Here is a 19,417-nt window from a genome sequence, read left to right as displayed (position 1 = left end):
TAATCCAAAGTTGTCCATTATATTTCTAGACTGGTCTTCTCCATAGTTGAATATCTTGCAAGAGATAACTCTTTTTTTTAGCAAGCCTGGAAGGAAATGGGTTGGGTGGCAAAATTTCACTTCTATCGGGAAGAAAAATAGGATGGAAATGAAAAGTCCTGTGAAGGGGACTTGGAAAGAAAAAAAAACGAATACCACACACCCACCCATTAACACATTATAAATATACATATTCTAGAAACGTCACGAGGGGTATATTCATATTGACTTCTTTAATGAAATGTACACAAGTGTTTCCATTAGTTCTTTTGCGCCCGGGGGCAAACGGGGCGTCTGTTTTTGTTTTTTGTCCTTGGTTAGTTTGTTTGTTTTGTATGGTGCGGGACTAATGACGTCCCAGAGGTCGCTGGCTTAAAAGATCCTAAAACCAGCCTTTGTATGTAAGGCTTTCAGGTCACCAGTGTGTCTGGAATAAAATCGAAAATTTTTTTTTTCGTTATGTGGTCTCAAAAGATTTTGTAATGAAGGGTTCTGGTGTAGTTTCCTTTTACACTTTGATTCGGTAATGAGGTACGTGGATCCTTAAAGGATAAGTCAAGGTGCGTAGGGTGTAATCCTTCGGTGAAGCCAGGAGAGGGTGGATGGAGGAGGAGGGGAAAGAGACGGTGGTCTGTTGGTCCCCTAAGACCCCCCCAGGGGCCTGCGTTGCGTTCACACTTGACCATCCACATCATAACCCTCTTGAACGCTTACCAAACTTGACCAAGAAAATGAACTATATATTTTTTTCCTCATTCTTCGTGCATCCTAAACAATCCTATGTGGTTTATTGAAGAAGGCTAAGCTTTGGGGGGGTGGTAACGTTAGATTTAACGAGATGGCCAAATATCTTTCTTTCATGTACACTATTATCATCGGTAGATCACTCGCTGACACACACACTACTACTGCCTCGCATGGAGTATTGGTACATTCTTCTACTGCTAAGAAGGAGCAGCAGCGCCGTCGGCTGGTAGGCCGTAGGTGGTATAAACGCACTTCCACGCCAGTCATCTGATGCGCGGAAGGAGTCTTTCAAAAGTGCGCCAAGCCAAAACCCTCAAGAATCCTATCTTTGTGAGGAGCTGCCAAAGTGCTGGAGGACTTGACCAGCTGCTCGGCTCAAACGCGTTGTTCCCACCACAGTAAGCGCCCGAGGTGTGTGCTACTACGAAGCATATATATTTTTTTGTGTAAAGCAATATTTTGATGCTCGGGAATATTGTATTACGGGGTGAATGTTGCATCGGGGGTATGTCGCCTTCACTAGACGGGAGAAGACATCAACACACACACACACACACACACACACACGTCGCCAATGACTCACGCTCGCCTACAACATGTCAAAATATATGAATAGTATTCGTACTGTTCATAAAAGGAGAATAACTTGTTATATTCAGTTCGTAATATGTTTTCATGGAGAAATAGCCTCTCATTTCCTTCTGGAGGATGGCTAAGAGTTTACTGTGTTATTTTGGATACAGCACAACAGAGATTGTGTGTTATTTTGGATACAGCACAACAGAGATGTGTGTTATTTTGGATACAGCACAACAGAGATGTGTGTTATTTTGGATACAGAACAACAGAGATTTGTGTGTTATTTTGGATACAGAACAACAGAGATTGTGTGTTACAAGAGACTATATGTTGGATACAGCACAAGAGATTATATTCAGCCTGGAGCACACCCAAGCGTTACACAATACAGTCGACACCACCAGTGTAATATTTGAATAGTCACCGCTGGATTTGTTATGCCAGCGATCAATCAAGACCCACGTTTTCTTTGCCCGGTAATTTATAGTACTTTTACCGTAGGTTTAACAGTGATTTCACCGTAGGTTTGTGGTAATCTGTCTGTCTGTCTGTCTCTCTCTCTCTCTCTCTCTCTCTCTCTCTCTCTCTCTCTCTCTCTCTCTCAGTGGCGCTGCCGGGCCTCCTACAGGTCAGCATGTCGACCTGAACTCTCTCTCTCTCTCTCTCTCTCTCTCTCTCTCTCTCTCTCTCTCTCTCTCTCTCTCTCTCTCTCTCTCTCTCTCTCTCTCTCTCTCAATTTTCGCCGCGTTGTCCACCGCTGGAGGACAACATTCGTCTCATCCACCATTCCCCCACCCCGTTCACCCCCAGCTCTCGAAATCCTGGATCTCAAAATCTCCTCATTCCTCACTGTGTTCAAGTCTTCCCACTTCTCATATAAATCTCAAGGTATTCACTTCAGCTGTCTACTGTGCTCTACTTATTTCTAAGGACATTCTTGCTGATGAGTGAGACTTGGAAAGGTTACTTATCTTCAGTATGATTTTAAATCCAGTTTAACATCACATAGTTACCCCTTGATGTTCACAGAGTCGTCACATTGCTAAACGTCAAACAGAGATGATGATTCTGTCTAGTTGAAGGAAATTTGCGATCGGACAATCGAGAAAAAGTTTGAAAGAAAAAGTCAGGAAGAGAAGCCTTCGAGGTAAAGATTTTTGTAAGTCGTGCAATGAAACAATGAAACCACAAGTGTTTAACAGGACACTGTTTGCTGTAGGTTTGGCCTATGTACTGTGATTCGTGTTACCACCTATATATATATATATATATATATATATATATATATATATATATATATATATATATATATTTTTTTTTTTTTTTTTCATACTATTCGCCATTTCCCGCGATAGCGAGGTAGCGTTAAGAACAGAGGACTGGGCCTTTGAGGGAGGATTTCCAGCCCCCCGCTCCCTTCCCTTTTAGTCGCCTTCTACGACACGCAGGGAATACGTGGGAAGTATTCTTTTTCCCCTATCCCAGGGATAATATATATATATATATATATATATATATATATATATATATATATATTAATCCAATACCTCATTGCTTTTTAGGCCTTCAGGTCCTTTCTAGTTATATCTTGAATATCTGTATTCATTCAGCTGTATCACTCGCCTCTGTCAACTTGCCTTAAGGTATTCTGTCTCTCCAATACACACACACACACACACACACAATTTTTTTAAATCGTTTGATTTAATCATGATTTTTTTTTCCTTACCATTTTTCTAGTCTCCTATTTTGTTGTGATGGATCACACATGACATCTGCCATGCTACGAAGTCAGCCTACGTCATTCGTTCCCCTCACACTCTTCGTCTTCCTCACACTCATCCTTTCCCCTCACTTATTGTCTTGCTCACGTCTTCCCTCACTATCTTCTTTCATAATCGCCCTCTCTCTCTCTCATGATCACCCTTTCCCACAGTTACTGTATCCCTCGTACCCTTCTCTCTCACACTCAACGTCTCCCTCACACTCACACTGTCCCCTATCCTTCACATTCATCTCTGCATTAACATTCTCCCTCACACTCGTCTCCTTCACACTCATAGCCTCCTACACACGCTCCCTCAAATTCGTCTCCATCACACTCATAGCCTCCTACACACGCTCCCTCAAACTCGTCTCCATCACTCATAGCCTCCTACACACTCTCACTCTCCCTCAGTCACCCTCTCACACTCGTTCTCTCCACATTCATCATCTACTTCATTCTCACCTTCTCCCCTGCACTCGTCTAACTCCCTCGCGCTTATGTAGTCATGGCAGTCGTATGTAAGCAAACTCGGCCAAGGACCGTGTGAGACTTGGTCATCACTTGGCGTGATCGTCCGTCATGTTCTGTCGATGATCATCGGCAAAACTTCTCGCGTTTCAATCTCCTCGTCAACTCCTGGTCCGGTTCGAACCCAACCTGGCCGGGATTATCCTAGTGTCGTTCCTTCTCAAACCTCGCGTCTGGTCGTTCTGTCCACGATGGCTGCCGTTACTACTAGAATAGTCTGTCTATCCTTTTAACTTTTTCTTATTTTCAGTCCTCTTCTCTAAAACTACTGGGCTAACTTGAGACAAACTTGGTAGAGATGGACTTTGGGTTACTTCCATTTCAAAAAAGATTTATTTTGCTCGCTGATTTCGAATTCCACCCAAGATGTTCTTCATACAGTTTACAGGCAAAATTGACCTTAGATTTCAACTACATCTAAAAAAACATTACAAGTCAATTTGCATATACAAAAACGTATGTTTTTTTCTGGTAGATTTAAAGTTTTGCCAAACTTTGCTGTTCATTATGCAAATGAGACCTATTTTGTCTGGACGATTCACACACACACACACACACACACACACACACACAAAAAAAAAAAAGTCTATTCCTTAATAACCACAGGACTAATATCAAACTAACGTTGTCCTTCATCAAAGGTAGGTGTGGCGACCCAGCTTGTCACAGAAGACAGCAACTGTTACTAGTATAGTATTTTCTTCAGCCACTCAGGACTTCTTTGCTGTAAGGCACACCTGCCTTAGATTTGAACTGTAGGTATATGATGATGACTAACTTAATATATGGCCCTGATTTATCATAGCGTATAGATTTTTAAGTGAAATGTATAGTTTTGTCTTCCTCGATTATGTATATTATGGTTATATCTCAGTGTATCAAAGAAACATCCAATTACTATCCACTCAGTTCTGTGGGTAAGGGCATTTGACTCTTGCGTAGGACCGTCTGTTTCTCTCTCTGTACCCTAACGTTATGAAATTATGATACAAAAGAAAACGGATCTAAGAAGTCCAAATTATGATACAAAAAAAGAATCGAACTAGTCCAAACTTATTAGGTCGTCATTATGAAGGATGATGGTATGGGAAGTTGGTTTACGTAAAGCTGGGTATGAGTTGAGGACCCTGACCTTCGAAGTCCCGTCACTCGTTAAACTATTCATCATAACCTCCCTTTTGATTCTGATAACAGCCAGTTGTACTTTTCTTTACCGTTTTCGGTTGATATTCTCGCCTTCTCATTGCCACGTTACGTGTGATTTGAGACATTTCCTTTTTATTTTCATTGATCTTCTATAGTTTCGTATGATTTGAGACATTTCCTTTTTATTTTCATTGATCTTTAGTTTCGTATGATTTGAGACATTTCCTTTTTATTTTCATTGATCTTCTATAGTTTCGTTTGATTTGAGACATTTTCTTTTTCATTTCCATTGATTTTCTATAGTTTCGTATGATTTGAGACATTTTCTTTTTCATTTCCATTGATTTTCTTTACTCTTTGGTTTTTTTGATATATGTTAATGCTTGTTTATTCCCCTCTTCTGGAATCCTCACACTTTCCACTACAGAGTAAAGATATATTTCATGTCGTTCGATTTCATATATATATCTTCCTGTGTACGTATTTCCTTCCTATTCTCTGAGCCTTATTTTCTAAGCCGTAGAGTCACCATATGATTACTAATACGTATCACTTCCGTCCTTATATCTTGGCTTCTTAAGTCTTGTTTCATCACTTGTCACATAGCTCTGGTCCCGTGTACAATCCTTGATTGATGCCAAAAGTACCCTCCTGATAACATACGTTATTAAGGTTATTTTATAATGGCTTATTATCTCTTTTGAGTATAATCATTACCTTAATGAACTTCCAGTCCTCTGGAACTCTCCCAGTACCAAGCGATTTACTGAAAAGAGCATTCAAAACCATATCTTGTTTTCTTGCATTATCCTCTGGCAAGATGAATCGGGGCATAACGCTTTATTATTGTCATTTCATTTATTGCTGTATCTTTAGCTCGTATGTAAGTATGTTGTAGAATGTTATTCTCCCTTGCCTTATTGTCATTTCATTTATTGCTGTATCTTTAACACGTATGTAAGTATGTTGTAGAATGTTATCCCACCCCAAGCAATGGGACTGGATCTGAGATTTTAACGTATCTATGAACCCATCTGAAAGACTTAGTCATCATCAGTAATAGACTTAACACTCGTTCTTCTCTCCCAGGTCCCTGCTGGCTACGTCTGTCATTACGAAGAACTGTAAAGGTAAGCGATCCTCTTGGCTAGGTACCTTAAACCACTATAACCATGTGATATGATGCCAAACACAATTAGATTCCTTAAGCTAACAAAGAAACTTATGCAATCGATGAGCAGAAGAGATATGGGGAAATTCATATCATAATCACACGAGGTAAGAATGTGCGCATGTGAAAGGGCAAAAATGAATAGGATGTAGGGTTTCTCGTGATTTATTTACTAAAATGTAGTTTAACGAGATCATATGGTCTAATTTTTCGTTAAGTTAAAAAGAAAATGTTAATTTATGTATTCAGATGAACTCTGTCGTGCTAGACCATTTAAATCGCATTATCCAATAAGAATTAGATTTTTCTTTTGTATCTCTGTTTAAATGCTTTGCCACTCGACTCTTTGCAGAAAATAACGTTCCTGCATAAGAGAGACCACTCCCTTTATTCCCAGTCGGTCACATTCTGTAGATTTTATATATATATATATATATATATATATATATATATATATATATATATATATATATATATATATACAGTAGGGTTGAGGGTCAAGGCAATTGGGAGGTGAGTTTGAATGGAGAAAAACTGGAGGAAGTGAAGTGTTTTAGGTATCTGGGAGTGGATCTGGCAGCGGATGGAACCATGGAAGCGGAAGTGGATCATAGGGTGGGGGAGGGGGCGAAAATTCTGGGGGCCTTGAAGAATGTGTGGAAGTCGAGAACATTATCTCGGAAAGCAAAAATGGGTATGTTTGAAGGAATAGTGGTTCCAACAATGTTGTATGGTTGCGAGGCGTGGGCTATGGATAGAGTTGTGCGCAGGAGGATGGATGTGCTGGAAATGAGGTGTTTGAGGACAATGTGTGGTGTGAGGTGGTTTGATCGAGTGAGTAACGTAAGGGTAAGAGAGATGTGTGGAAATAAAATGAGCGTGGTTGAGAGAGCAGAAGAGGGTGTTTTGAAGTGGTTTGGGCACATGGAGAGAATGAGTGAGGAAAGATTGACCAAGAGGATATATGTGTCGGAGGTGGAGGGAACGAGGAGAAGAGGGAGACCAAATTGGAGGTGGAAAGATGGAGTGAAAAAGATTTTGTGTGATCGGGGCCTGAACATGCAGGAGGGTGAAAGGAGGGCAAGGAATAGAGTGAATTGGAGCGTTGTGGTATACCGGGGTTGACGTGCTGTCAGTGGATTGAATCAAGGCATGTGAAGCGTCTGGGGTAAACCATGGAAAGCTGTGTAGGTATGTATATTTGCCTGTGTGGACGTATGTATATACATGTGTATGGGGGGGGGGCCATTTCTTTCGTCTGTTTCCTTGCGCTACCTCGCAAACGCGGGAGACAGCGACAAAGTATAAAAAAAATATATATATATATATATATATATATATATATATATATATATATATATATATATATATATATATATATATAAAATATATGTATATTCCTATGAGTCCACGGGGAAAATGAAACACGAAAAGTTCCCAAGTGCACTTTCGTGTAATAATCATAGAAAATAGATTTGATTTTTTTTTTTTTTTTAGACAGTGTTATAACCCTATGTACAACCGTCAAACAAATCCTATTCCAAACAAACTGGTATTATTCTTCTCTAAATCACTGAGCAGAAGTGAGAATCTCCTGTTCCAGACACTAACCAGTCCTCTTCTTTATGCTGTAGTGCTTTATATTCATTAATCATATATATTTATCATATATATATCGTTACTAAGACTGGCAATTCATCATTCCACTCCTCTTCCACTGTAAACTGTAAATCTGTTTTTTCTGCTCTCTAATGTCTCCATATACAGACATGTCTTGGCAGTACGAAGTGTTTTGTGTAAACAGAGATGTGTATATACCATTTACAGTGGAAGAGTAAAATGCTGTTTTACGATGCGATAGTATGAATGTCTTACCAGAGTAAAGTTGTCGATGGACCGTCAACTTGATCAAATTCTTATTATTTTTCGATCTATAAAGGAAGAAAAAAAAGGTGTATGGTAATGACAAGGTTTTTTTTTTTTGCAGAATGTAATTTGAATATTCAGTGGTGAATATTTGGATGTCCTGCTGGCACATATCATTGAGGAGTTCGGGAAATTATCTTTAGTGTAGTTTAAGGAGGAAGGCAGTATCATAGTGGAAAGATGAAGAAAGAAATGCTGAAAGCAGCACAGTTGGAAAGTTAGTGGTATGATAGGTCTGAATTCGAAGAAATTCATACAGAAGGCGGTAATATATATTACCACTGAGTCAGGGGTGAAGACAGGTGATGTACAGTAAACAAAAAAAAAAGGATTATAAGTATTAAAGAGGATAGCTTGGTATACGGTATACTTTGTACTGGATGGTCGACCATGTGTCATAGGTAGGAAGGGCGAAGTATAACCAAAAGAATCGATGAACAAAAAAAGATGATATACGATCTGCTCATATTATCCGCATACCCAAGTATATGAACACCTATCAAGGTAGGAAGAGGCTGAAGTACTGCATAAATGATTGAACAAGCAGGGTGGAAAAGCATTCGAAGCAGCCCACATAGGCATAGGAAAAACGACCAACTGTTTCGTACGCTGGGCAAAACCATCGGTGAGAAAGATGGTCACTGTCTATAGAGGAAGGGCTCTGGGACTATGGGGAAGCGACAGAGAACTAGAGGCGTAAGGGAATAGGCAGAGGACAGAGGGTGATGTATGGTGTCCAACGAGATAAACAACGAATCAAGACGTTCAGCTTTGAATACCATCAAATGTTAACATTACGTTCAAGTACCACTCGCAGAATACAATTGGAGACGAAGATTTATCCACACGTCGCACTTGAATGTCTTGTTGGTGTCTGAAAACTCTTATCTATCTCTTCCCTCTGGCTGCGCGCAGGCGCTACTGCAGCTACAATACTTTGCTGTAAGCACAGATCCTGCTGGCACGTAGCCTTCCCTGGACATCTGCACGTAAGGTCTGTAATAATTTACGTCTCGGATAGAGACCATTTAATGTTTCTAAGTCTCCCTTACAACCAACATTACGTTGGTGATGTGCTGGTTTCGCCTGACCATAACCACTGAAGTCTAGCGATAGTTTTGAGTGACAGGCAGAAATCCCTATTTATTAGGTCAATGGCGTTTTGGGGTCAGTTGATGGAGAGACTTATCTTGTGGTCTGATGACGGTAGGATATTGGGCATGTGATGGACGACCACCATATTGGGTCAACAGCCGGGACCATATTGGGGGTCTGGGATGAGAGTAATGCAGAAAGGTTGTGGAGGTCAGCAACGCTCACATTAACTTGGCTTGATTGGGTTATCTGTCTTGTTGAAAGGTTCAACAGTGCAGAAAATTCCCTATCGTCTCTACCATCTTCGTCCTTTAAAACTGCAACAGGGTTTTGAGGGTGATGAAAAGGCAAATGTAAATCAGAGAGGGAGGGAAATAGACAGATAGACGGAGAGAGACAGGGAGACATTAACTTATTTTTTAACGAATACCAGATATTACCGGACAGTAGAGTACGCACGTAGTGCTCAACGCAGGAAAATCTAAGGAAGAAAGAGTTGTGCGAGTTATATGCTGTCAAGTGTACTATCCAAGATGGAGAGATTGTATTTTTGTGGACTGAAAGCCAGCAGGCCCAAGTGTTGAAGCAGAAATCCCAGAGAGCAACTTGTACCAAAGTAATTAAACTTATGACACTGAAGTGCTGGCTCACTGCTCAGCTGTCACTAACCTTTCCGATACACACGCAGGTAATACCAATAGTATATATACCTCCTTAGTCGGTGGCTTCCTACCAGAGATGCTCTGAAACCGTTCGACAAAGAATTATATACGCATGCGCCACAGATCGCCTTCGAACCCTGGGCAGGGCGTCCGGCCACACGGAGGTTAAGACGGACATACTAAGCTTCTAGTGCTTTCTCATGTGTCCCATCCTCATGTCGGTGGGGATAGCAATATATGTGACCACTGAAAGCCGCTTCAGGTCAAAGTCCACGCCAACCCATTCCCGTCACGGTTCTAGCTCACAAAGAAGTCTTCATTCATTCATTTTTGTACAGTTACAGATAATCTTCGACTTCGTTGAGTGTACAGACCTACGTAGGAGGGTCCAAACTACACTGTGGACGTTTAAGTGGCGATCATAGACTCGTTGCAAATCTAGAATCCCTGGAACCACACTGTGATGAATGGAACACGTAATGAACACCACTTTAAAAACTTGACTTCGTACAAAATCAGTTTTCTTCCTGGCAAAGAACCTCACCTCACCTCACCCTCCCTTTCGCGTCTCGGGCTCCCCCCATCCTCGACCCACATCGGTCGCCGCTGGGCGATCTCGGGCATCTGTCAGCACTCTGCCAAACTAGACTATATCGTTCGGGATGGTCATCTCAGTAGATGAGGAAGACGAGATCCTATCCGCGCAGCGTGTCTTGGTGGGGGGTAAAGACGAATTGGCACCATTGCGCTTCGGTGGCTATAGAAGACCTCGCCAAGATGTCGCCAATGGATAGATGTTACCAAACCAGTGGACTATCTTTACTGCTGATGTTATTATACTACTTCATCTCGAAGTCTAAACCCGCCACTGACATGTGTAGTCCCAGCTGTTAGATTTGTCTTGCCTGGCTACCAAATGAGCAGCTGAATGTATCGCGTAGTTCTAACCTGGTGTGAGCTAAACCAGTGGACGACGTAGTGTGAAGGAGGATTTCTGTGGTGTAACTGGTTAGCGTTCCTGACTTGTGGCCGCATAGGGTGGAGCGCATAGGTTCGAATCCTAATTGAATAGACAGTCGGTCCATAGTCCACACTACTGTTAATATGCCCTTAGGGACATACCTGGCTCAGGCTAGGATATATATATATATATATATCTTTTTTCTTTCATACTATTCGCCATTTCCCGCGATAGCAAGGTAGCGTTAAGAACAGAGGACTGGGCCTCTGAGGGAATATCCTCACCTGGCCCCCTTCTCTGTTCCATCTTTTGGAAAAATTAAAAAAAACGAGAGGGGAGGATTTCCAGCCCCCCGCTCCCTCCCCTTTTAGTCGCCTTCTACGACACGCAGGGAATACGTGGGAAGTGTTCTTTCTCCCCTATCCCCAGGGATAATATATATGTATTGAATTAATCTAATAATGGAATAGGTGTTTTTCACTGTGCTAAATGTGATTGTCTGGAAAATCTTTCCAGTTGGTGACGCCCTCAGAGACATGAACATCCCGACCTCTCGCTGACACGCAGTCTACATGCCTCAATACTGTTGGGTTTATTCATGAGCCTCAGAGCTTACAACATTGAAAGGTCATTCTATCTCGGTTCCTCGTCGGGCGTCAGACATGCCAAGGGCATTTTAAGAGGACGTGTGAGAGACAATGATGATGACGTGTGAGAGACAATGATGATGACATGTGTGAGAGACAATGATGGTGACATGTGTGAGAGACAATGATGGTGACGTGTGTGAGAGACAATGATGGTGACGTGTGTGAGAGACAATGATGGTGACGTGTGTGAGAGACAATGATGGTGACGTGTGTGAGAGACAATGATGGTGACGTGTGTGAGAGACAATGATGGTGACGTGTGTGAGAGACAATGATGGTGACGTGTGTGAGAGACAATGATGGTGACGTGTGTGAGAGACAATGATGGTGACGTGTGTGAGAGACAATGATGGTGACGTGTGTGAGAGACAATGATGGTGACGTGTGTGAGAGACAATGATGGTGACGTGTGTGAGAGACAATGATGGTGACGTGTGTGAGAGACAATGATGGTGACGTGTGAGAGACAATGATGGTGACATGAAACAATGATGGTGACGTGTGTGTTAGACAATGATGGTGACGTGTGCGAGAGACAATGATGGTGACGTGTGTGAGAGACAATAATAGTGACGTGTGTGAGACAATGATAGTGACGTGTGAAGAAACAATGATGGTGACGTGTGTGAGACAATGATGGTGACGTGTGTGAGAGACAATAATGGTGACGTGTGTGAGAGACAATGATGGTGACGTGTGTGAGAGACAATGATAGTGACGTGTGAAGAAACAATGATGGTGACGTGTGAGAGAGACAATGATGGTGACGTGTGAGAGAGACAATGATGGTGACGTGTGAGAGAGACAATGAAGGTGACGTGTGAAGAGACAATAATGGTGACGTGTGAGACAATGCTGGTGACATGTGAGAGACAATGATGATAGCATGTATGAGACGAGACATCGAAAATTCTTCCATCAGATCTTGAACACGTAAATCTGTTATAACATAACACAGCAAATTGTCACTATAAGATCTCCTCTGACGTAATGATAAATTTAAACGTTAGAAAACGGAATTCTCAATATCATCATGGGGCACTATAGCAAACATTCTTCACAGACCAACATCACGCCTTCCTTTCTATATTTACCTTCGCATCCACACCCACGACTACATTGAAGTCATGTCTATCTCGACACATTAAACAAAATTTGTGAAAATATCTTGTCTTTCATAACATTTCAGACAAAATTTTGTAAAACGAATTTATTCTCAATATATTGGACAACATCTGTGAAAACAAATCTCGTCTTTCTTGATATATTCGACACAATCTGAAAAAAAATCTTTTCTTTCATAACATAGTCTACAAAATCTGTGAAAAAAAAATCATTTCGACATATTTCACAAAGTCTGTAAACCTGCGTCATGCGAGCAAAATCTTGCCGGCATCCAGATGCGTCTTTTAGGACATAACAAACACACACATACACACACACACACGCTCTATCTCTCTCCCTCTGTCTGTCTGTCTCTGTCTCTCTGTCTCTCTCTCTCTCTCTCTCTCTGTCTCTGTCTCTCTCTGTCTCTGTCTCTGTCTCTGTCTCTGTCTCTCTCTCTCTCTGTCTCTGTCTGTGTCTCTCTCTCTCTCTCTCTCTCTCTCTCTCTCTCTCTCTCTCTCTCTCTCTCTCTCTCTCTCTCCCTCCCTCGTCCCGTTCTAACAACCCCGACACATAAGTTTCCGAGTCCTGTTGGAGTTACTTTAATTTCACGCGCGAGTTCCCGCCAAGATTACCACCGGTAAAGCTGTCCACTGAAGGCCTGTCGTCCACTGGAGGCCTGTCGTCCACTGGAAGTCTCTTTCCAGTTTTGTAGGTCAAGGTTAAGGGGGGGGGGGAGGGAGAATCCCCTCTATCGTTAGGTCATGGGAATCCTCTTCGTCTTTCCCTCCCAATCCCTTGTTTCCATTCCTTCTTTTAAGGGTCTTGTTCTTGCAGACGCCTATGGAGACCTGATTAATGTCTTCATTTTCCTTTTCTCTCTCTCTCTCTCTCTCTCTCTCTCTCTCTCTCTCTCTCTCTCTCTCTCTCCTCTTCCCACTCAGACGTGTATACTCGATATGGTTCTCCAGTGGGGCGTGGACACTCGAGATGGGCTTCCACTAAGGCGTGTACACTCTATATGGCCTTCCACTAGGGCGTGTACACTCGATATGGCCTTCCACTAGGGCGAGTACACTCTATATGGCCTTCCACTAGGGCGTGTACACTCGATATGGCCTTCCAGTGGGACAGGTCCACTCGAGATGGCCTTCCACTGGGCCATATTTTGCCAGTGTCAAGTCAGTCAGTCATGAAAAGAATACGTTGAACGATTCAGTAATTGGTTCAAGATAGTAATATACTCGGCCTGCTGTTTGGATTCTTGGGTGTTGATCTCGTTCATTGACTGTATAAATTGATCTTAGAGGCTATTCTGCCGTTTGAGCGCCACAAACCCACTATTTATCACAGCACGTCACACCTGCTCGGTCATGTGTTATTCTTGCCCGATGAAGAGCATGTAAGCCCCATTGGAATAATCGAATCAAAGCATGTGAACGCATTCGGACATGTAGATTATGACGTATACGCATTCGAACACTTTGTCTTGAACGTGTAGGGGGCATTCGAACACTGGACTTGAGATGCTAAACAACTGTAGATATTCGAAAACTTGACTCAGACTTTGATCCGTAATCGGATACTTGACAAGTAAGTTTAGAGTCGTAATAGGTTACTTGATACGCAACTTGGGCGTACACACCTTCGAATGCCACATTATATCAACCAATGCCGATTTGATTAAAACACCTTTACGCAGAGTCTTCTGTTTGCCCACTATAATATGCTGATATTCTTTTTGGAGGATTTTAAACTCTGGTGGGGAAAATGTAACACAGTTTTATCTCGAATTGGTGCATCACCTTTACGGGGAACGAAATTAGTTAGTGGTGTGGCTACTTGGGTATATATATTTGTACACATGAGGCACAAGTGCGAGAGATTATGTGCCAACATTAATGAATGTTTCTCAAAACACATTGTCATGGTTGGAAGTACACCACCCGAAATGGGATCTCTCTCTCTCTCTCTCTCTCTCTCTCTCTCTCTCTCTCTCTCTCTCTCTCTCTCTCTCTCTCGTCAATACACCCTCCCTGTAGTACATAGGAAGGGACTATTAGACCACTTTTAAAACAGTGTCACTACCTTAAGCTTTTTATTTTAAAGCATCAGGTGTAGGGCAAGTGTAGGGTGTAATGCAGGTATAGGGTAGGTGTAGGGTAAGGTAGGTGTAGGGCAGGTATTGTGACGCGTCTCGCGGGAAGCTATAGCTTGGATACGACTATTCGAATACTATGTACTCGAATACCCTTCGTCTCACGTTGGTGAGCAACGGGGTCTACACCGGGCATTTCCCATCAGGCGCACATAGCCAGCAGATAGCATTTTACTGAACCGAACTGTACTTTACTTTAAGTTAGGGTCGGTAAGATAAAAGTAAAAACCATTTTTTTTTTTAAGTATGGTGGGAGGGTCGGGGTTGGGTTTCAGGGAGTTAAGGTAAGATAACGAGTCTCTTTCTAACCTCCTACTTTAAGTTAAAGTAGCAAGATACTCTTCATTTCCTTTTAAGTTTTCTCCATTCAGACTCACACGCCAACAAACCTGTCTCTCTTCACAGCTGAACCTACTAACCTTTTTCCAATCGCATTTACGTTCAAGTTTCTCCTTTCACGCATTCACTAGTACAATCCGATTTCTTTTGGGTAAGTAACGGGCCACTGTGAGATTTCCTCCTCTTTTCATTACCCTGCGGTACGCCAGCCCTGACCTCGACCCATCATGGAGAAGACTCCTCAGTCATGCGTCGTTTCTTCCTTTTACCAATACGGTTGTCTTATGAATATTGTTATAGTTCCTCCTCCTTCCTGCCCGAAGATCCAGCTTCCTTCACCAGGAGGCTCCGAGTGGTGTATGTCTAGTGGTGCTTTCCAGCATTTCAAGATCCAGTCAAACTTGAGAATCTTATTCTCGTATCTGCTTTGCGTAGGATATGATAAGTTCGTTGATTATTTCCTCAACCATAAACGTGAATGCTGTTCTAATGTTTGTCATCTATGCGTACGCGCGCGTGTGTGTGTGTGTTTGTATGTATATATATATATATATATATTCAGAGGTGGGGAAAGGGTGATTTGAGACTAATTCTTGTGTAAGTAATAGGTTTCTTAATTCACAGACGGCAATCGCGTAGTGTCAAACACACGCCGATACCAACTCTCTTATGTTAAGAAATCAATCAAATTTTCGATATCTTGACCGGAAAGGTCAGCACGTAGAATATCATCCCCCTTCCTCCCCCCCTAAGCTATAACTAGATACATGACCTCGTCTAACAACGGTGACACGTAAATTTCCCAAGCTTGTCAAAGTCACTTCAATTTCACGGGCCGTCTGCTCTGGGCCGAGGTTACAAGAGGCGGGAGGAGGAGGACGTGTTGGCCTGCCTGCCTGCCTGCCCCTTCCACAGTGGGTAACTGAATGGCCGGGGGAAAATGACTGGTTAACTGGTAAAGTGGTTGGTCAAGTGGCTTGGCTCTTTGGTTTAGTGGTAGTTGTACTGGTAAACTGGTTGATTAATTGGTAATGAGGTTGGTTAAGTGGAAGGTTGACTGGTAAAGTGGTTGGTTAAGTGATAGGTTGACTGTTAAACTGCCTGGTTCACTGGTTGGTTGACTGGTATAGTGGTTGGTTGACTAGTAAGTTGACAGGTAAATCAGTTAGTTCAGTGGCAGGTAGACTGGCGAAATGGTTGGTTAACTGGTAAGTTTGGCTGGTTAATTTGGTAAAGTGGTAGGTTAACTGGTAATCTGGTTGATAAACTGGTACGTTGATTGGAAATGTGGTAGATCGAATGGTAAATTGGTTGATTGATTGGTAGGTAGGTTAATGGATAAAGTGGTTTGTCAAGTGGTAAGTTGACTGTTAAACTGGTTGTTTAGCTTGCTTGTTTCCTGGACAGCTAAGTGAATGGTCATCCAGCTGATTATTTGATTGTTTTGCATTTACTAAACAAAGCAGGTTATTGGCTGTTTATTTCCTTCGAATGTCAGTTTTGAGGATGGAGTAACTCTTCGTGTTTGTCTATGGAGTTGGATACTTCATATATATACCTGTCATTTCGATTTAGTGCTTTCTGAAATGTCTTTGCTGCGTGTGTGTTTGGAGGAATATATATATATATATATATATATATATATATATATATATATATATATATATATATATATATATATATATATATATATATATAAGGAATATGCCATACAATATCCCCATGTAACGTAGTTTAATCATCTAAGTTTTGTATAACTGCCATTGTTTCTCGAGATTGTTGCATACGTGGCTTTCGACCACACATACACATGGCTGAATGAATAATGTTCTTTCCGTCAGAAGCGATGAGGAACACAGCTTTCACAAATACAACTACACCTTATTTTGTCCTATCTTGATTTATGGAAAAGATAATTTTTTAACGAGTTGCAGGTTAGTGTCCAGATATGAGATGCAGCCAGAGAAGTTAAAGAAAATGAAGTCTTCTCTGTGGATAATAATTATTCCTCGTAGAGATCGAATCCAGTGTCTTTTTTTTTCCGTAATTTTCTGGCAATTCTGAAGGGATTTCATCTAGTTAATGAAGTTGTTTCTTGTGATGCAAACGTCCGAATGGTGAATAAATCTATTTATGTATTTGAGGCGAGGGATGAAATGATGACTGGTTTTGTAAGAAGGGAGGTGGTGAAAGCCTTGCGGAAGGTGAAGTGTGGCAACGCAGCTGGAGGGGAGGGGATTGCAGTAGAATTTCTCAAGTAGTTAGATGACAGTGTTGTCGATTGCTTTGTCATCATTTTCAGTATATGCATGGCTCATGGTGAGGTGCCAGAGGAGTGAAAGAAACCTGCATTCTTTATATAAACGGAAGGGGATATTATCTGAATGCACAAATCACAGAATCATGTAGGTTGAGTATACCTGGTATGATGCATGGGAAAGTGGTGATTTAGATGGTAGTGGTATACGAAGATCATCAGACTGGGGAGAAAAAAACGTGGCTTCAAGAATGTTAAGAGAATTTAGGGACCAGATGATGCATTGAGAAATATGTGCGTAAAATGCTGACACGTAAAGTGGAACGGGGATTTCACTGTGGCAGTCATGGATCTTGAAAAAACACATGAAGGATAGAAAAAGAAATTAAGTATGGAGAACTTGATAACCGATGAAGTGCTGGTAGACCAGGGAAGCTGTCGTGGCTAGCTCTGAAACAGAGAGAGAGAGAGAGAGAGAGAGAGAGAGAGAGAGAGAGAGAGAGAGAGAGAGAGAGAGAGAGAGAGAGAGAAACCGTGTTAAAGTTCATAGAAGAACGTAAACCATCGTCAGTATGTATATAACCCATCACGACCCATAAAACTAGACCGTTGTCTCGCATCACTTTGAGTACCAACTTGGCCATTTCTCCATAATTTCTTCCATCTCTTCCCTCTACCCTATGGAACATCTTCCTCCCACACGGGTACCAGTTCGAGGTGATCTTTCCTATGGTGAAATATTAAAGCTTTAGCGATTCCATCTGGTCGGTTAATACCAGTGGTCCCCTTCCTTATGTAGCGCAGGGAGGCTGACTGATGAGACACTTGGCTCTGCTGATAGACAAATAACTCAAGGGAAGGCTTGACTAGAATATTGCATTGCTGTAAGTCTCCCCCACTGTACTGGTGCTGTGCATATGTCTAAGATTGAACAGCCAGGTGAATATATATATATATATATATATATATATATATATATATATATATATATATATATATATATATATATATATATATATATATGTCTTTTCTTTCATACTATTCGCCATTTCCCGCATTAGCGAAGTAGCGTTAAGAACAGAGGACTGGGCCTTTGAGGGAATATCCTCACCTGGCCCCCTTCTCTGTTCCCTCTTTTGGAAAGAAAAAAATATGAATGAATAAAGGCAGACAGTATGAATTATGTGCATGTGTATATATGTGTATGTCTGTATGTATATATATGTATAATGAATAATAATAAATAACTAATATATATATATATATATATATATATATATATATATATATATATATATATATATATATATATATATATATATATATATATATTTTTTTTTATACTTTGTCGCAGTCTCCCGCGTTTGCGAGGTAGCGCAAGGAAACAGACGAAAGAAATGGCCCAACCCCCCCCCCCATACACATGTATATACATACGTCCACACACGCAAATATACATACCTACACAGCTTTCCATGGTTTACCCCAGACGCTTCACATGCCTTGATTCAATCCACTGACAGCACGTCAGCCCCGGTATACCACATCGCTCCAATTCACTCTATTCCTTGCCCTCCTTTCACCCTCCTGCATGTTCAGGCCCCGATAACACAAAATCTTTTTCACTCCATCTTTCCACCTCCAATTTGGTCTCCCTCTTCTCCTTGCTCCCTCCACCTCCGACACATATATCCTCTTGGTCAATCTTTCCTCACTCATCCTCTCCATGTGCCCAAACCACTTCAAAACACCCTCTTCTGCTCTCTCAACCACGCTCTTTTTATTTCCACACATCTCTCTTACCCTTACGTTACTCACTCGATCAAACCACCTCACACCACACATTGTCCTGAAACATCTCATTTCCAGCACATCCATCCTCCTGCGCACAACTCTATCCATAGCCCACGCCTCGCAACCATACAACATTGTTGGAACCACTATTCCTTCAAACATACCCATTTTTGCTTTCCGAGATAATGTTCTCGACTTCCACACATTCTTCAAGGCTCCCAGAATTTTCGCCCCCTCCCCCACCCTATGATCCACTTCCGCTTCCATGGTTCCATCCGCTGCCAGATCCACTCCCAGATGTCTAAAACACTTCACTTCCTCCAGTTTTTCTCCATATATAGTTTGCTTTCTAAGGGATTTTAGTGAAATACTTGTTTAGCTTAGATATATTGATTACAGGCTTTGTATTGAAAACTTCTTGAGATAGCTTATTCTAGTGCTTCTCCAATCTACACTTAATGAAACTTTTCCCAACATTGCCATCACATCGCTT

At 41.6% G+C, this 19,417-nt stretch overlaps 1 protein-coding gene across 1 annotated transcript in view; it reads left to right on the top strand.

The window, feature by feature from the left end:
* The window catches only part of LOC139745993 (contactin-associated protein-like 2), a 116,735-nt gene that overhangs the window by 25,327 nt on the left and 71,991 nt on the right, over nt 1–19,417 (top strand). Inside the window, exon 2 of the mRNA XM_071656761.1 lies at nt 5,897–5,937. The gene's annotated coding sequence lies outside the window, so the exon portion shown is untranslated. The remainder of the gene's footprint in view (nt 1–5,896; nt 5,938–19,417) is intronic.

This window comes from Panulirus ornatus, chromosome 4, assembly GCF_036320965.1.
Source record: "Panulirus ornatus isolate Po-2019 chromosome 4, ASM3632096v1, whole genome shotgun sequence".
Taxonomy (NCBI): Eukaryota; Metazoa; Arthropoda; class Malacostraca; order Decapoda; family Palinuridae; genus Panulirus; species Panulirus ornatus.
Note: the sequence above shows the minus strand (reverse complement) of the source record. Positions and strands in the feature narration are given on the sequence as shown.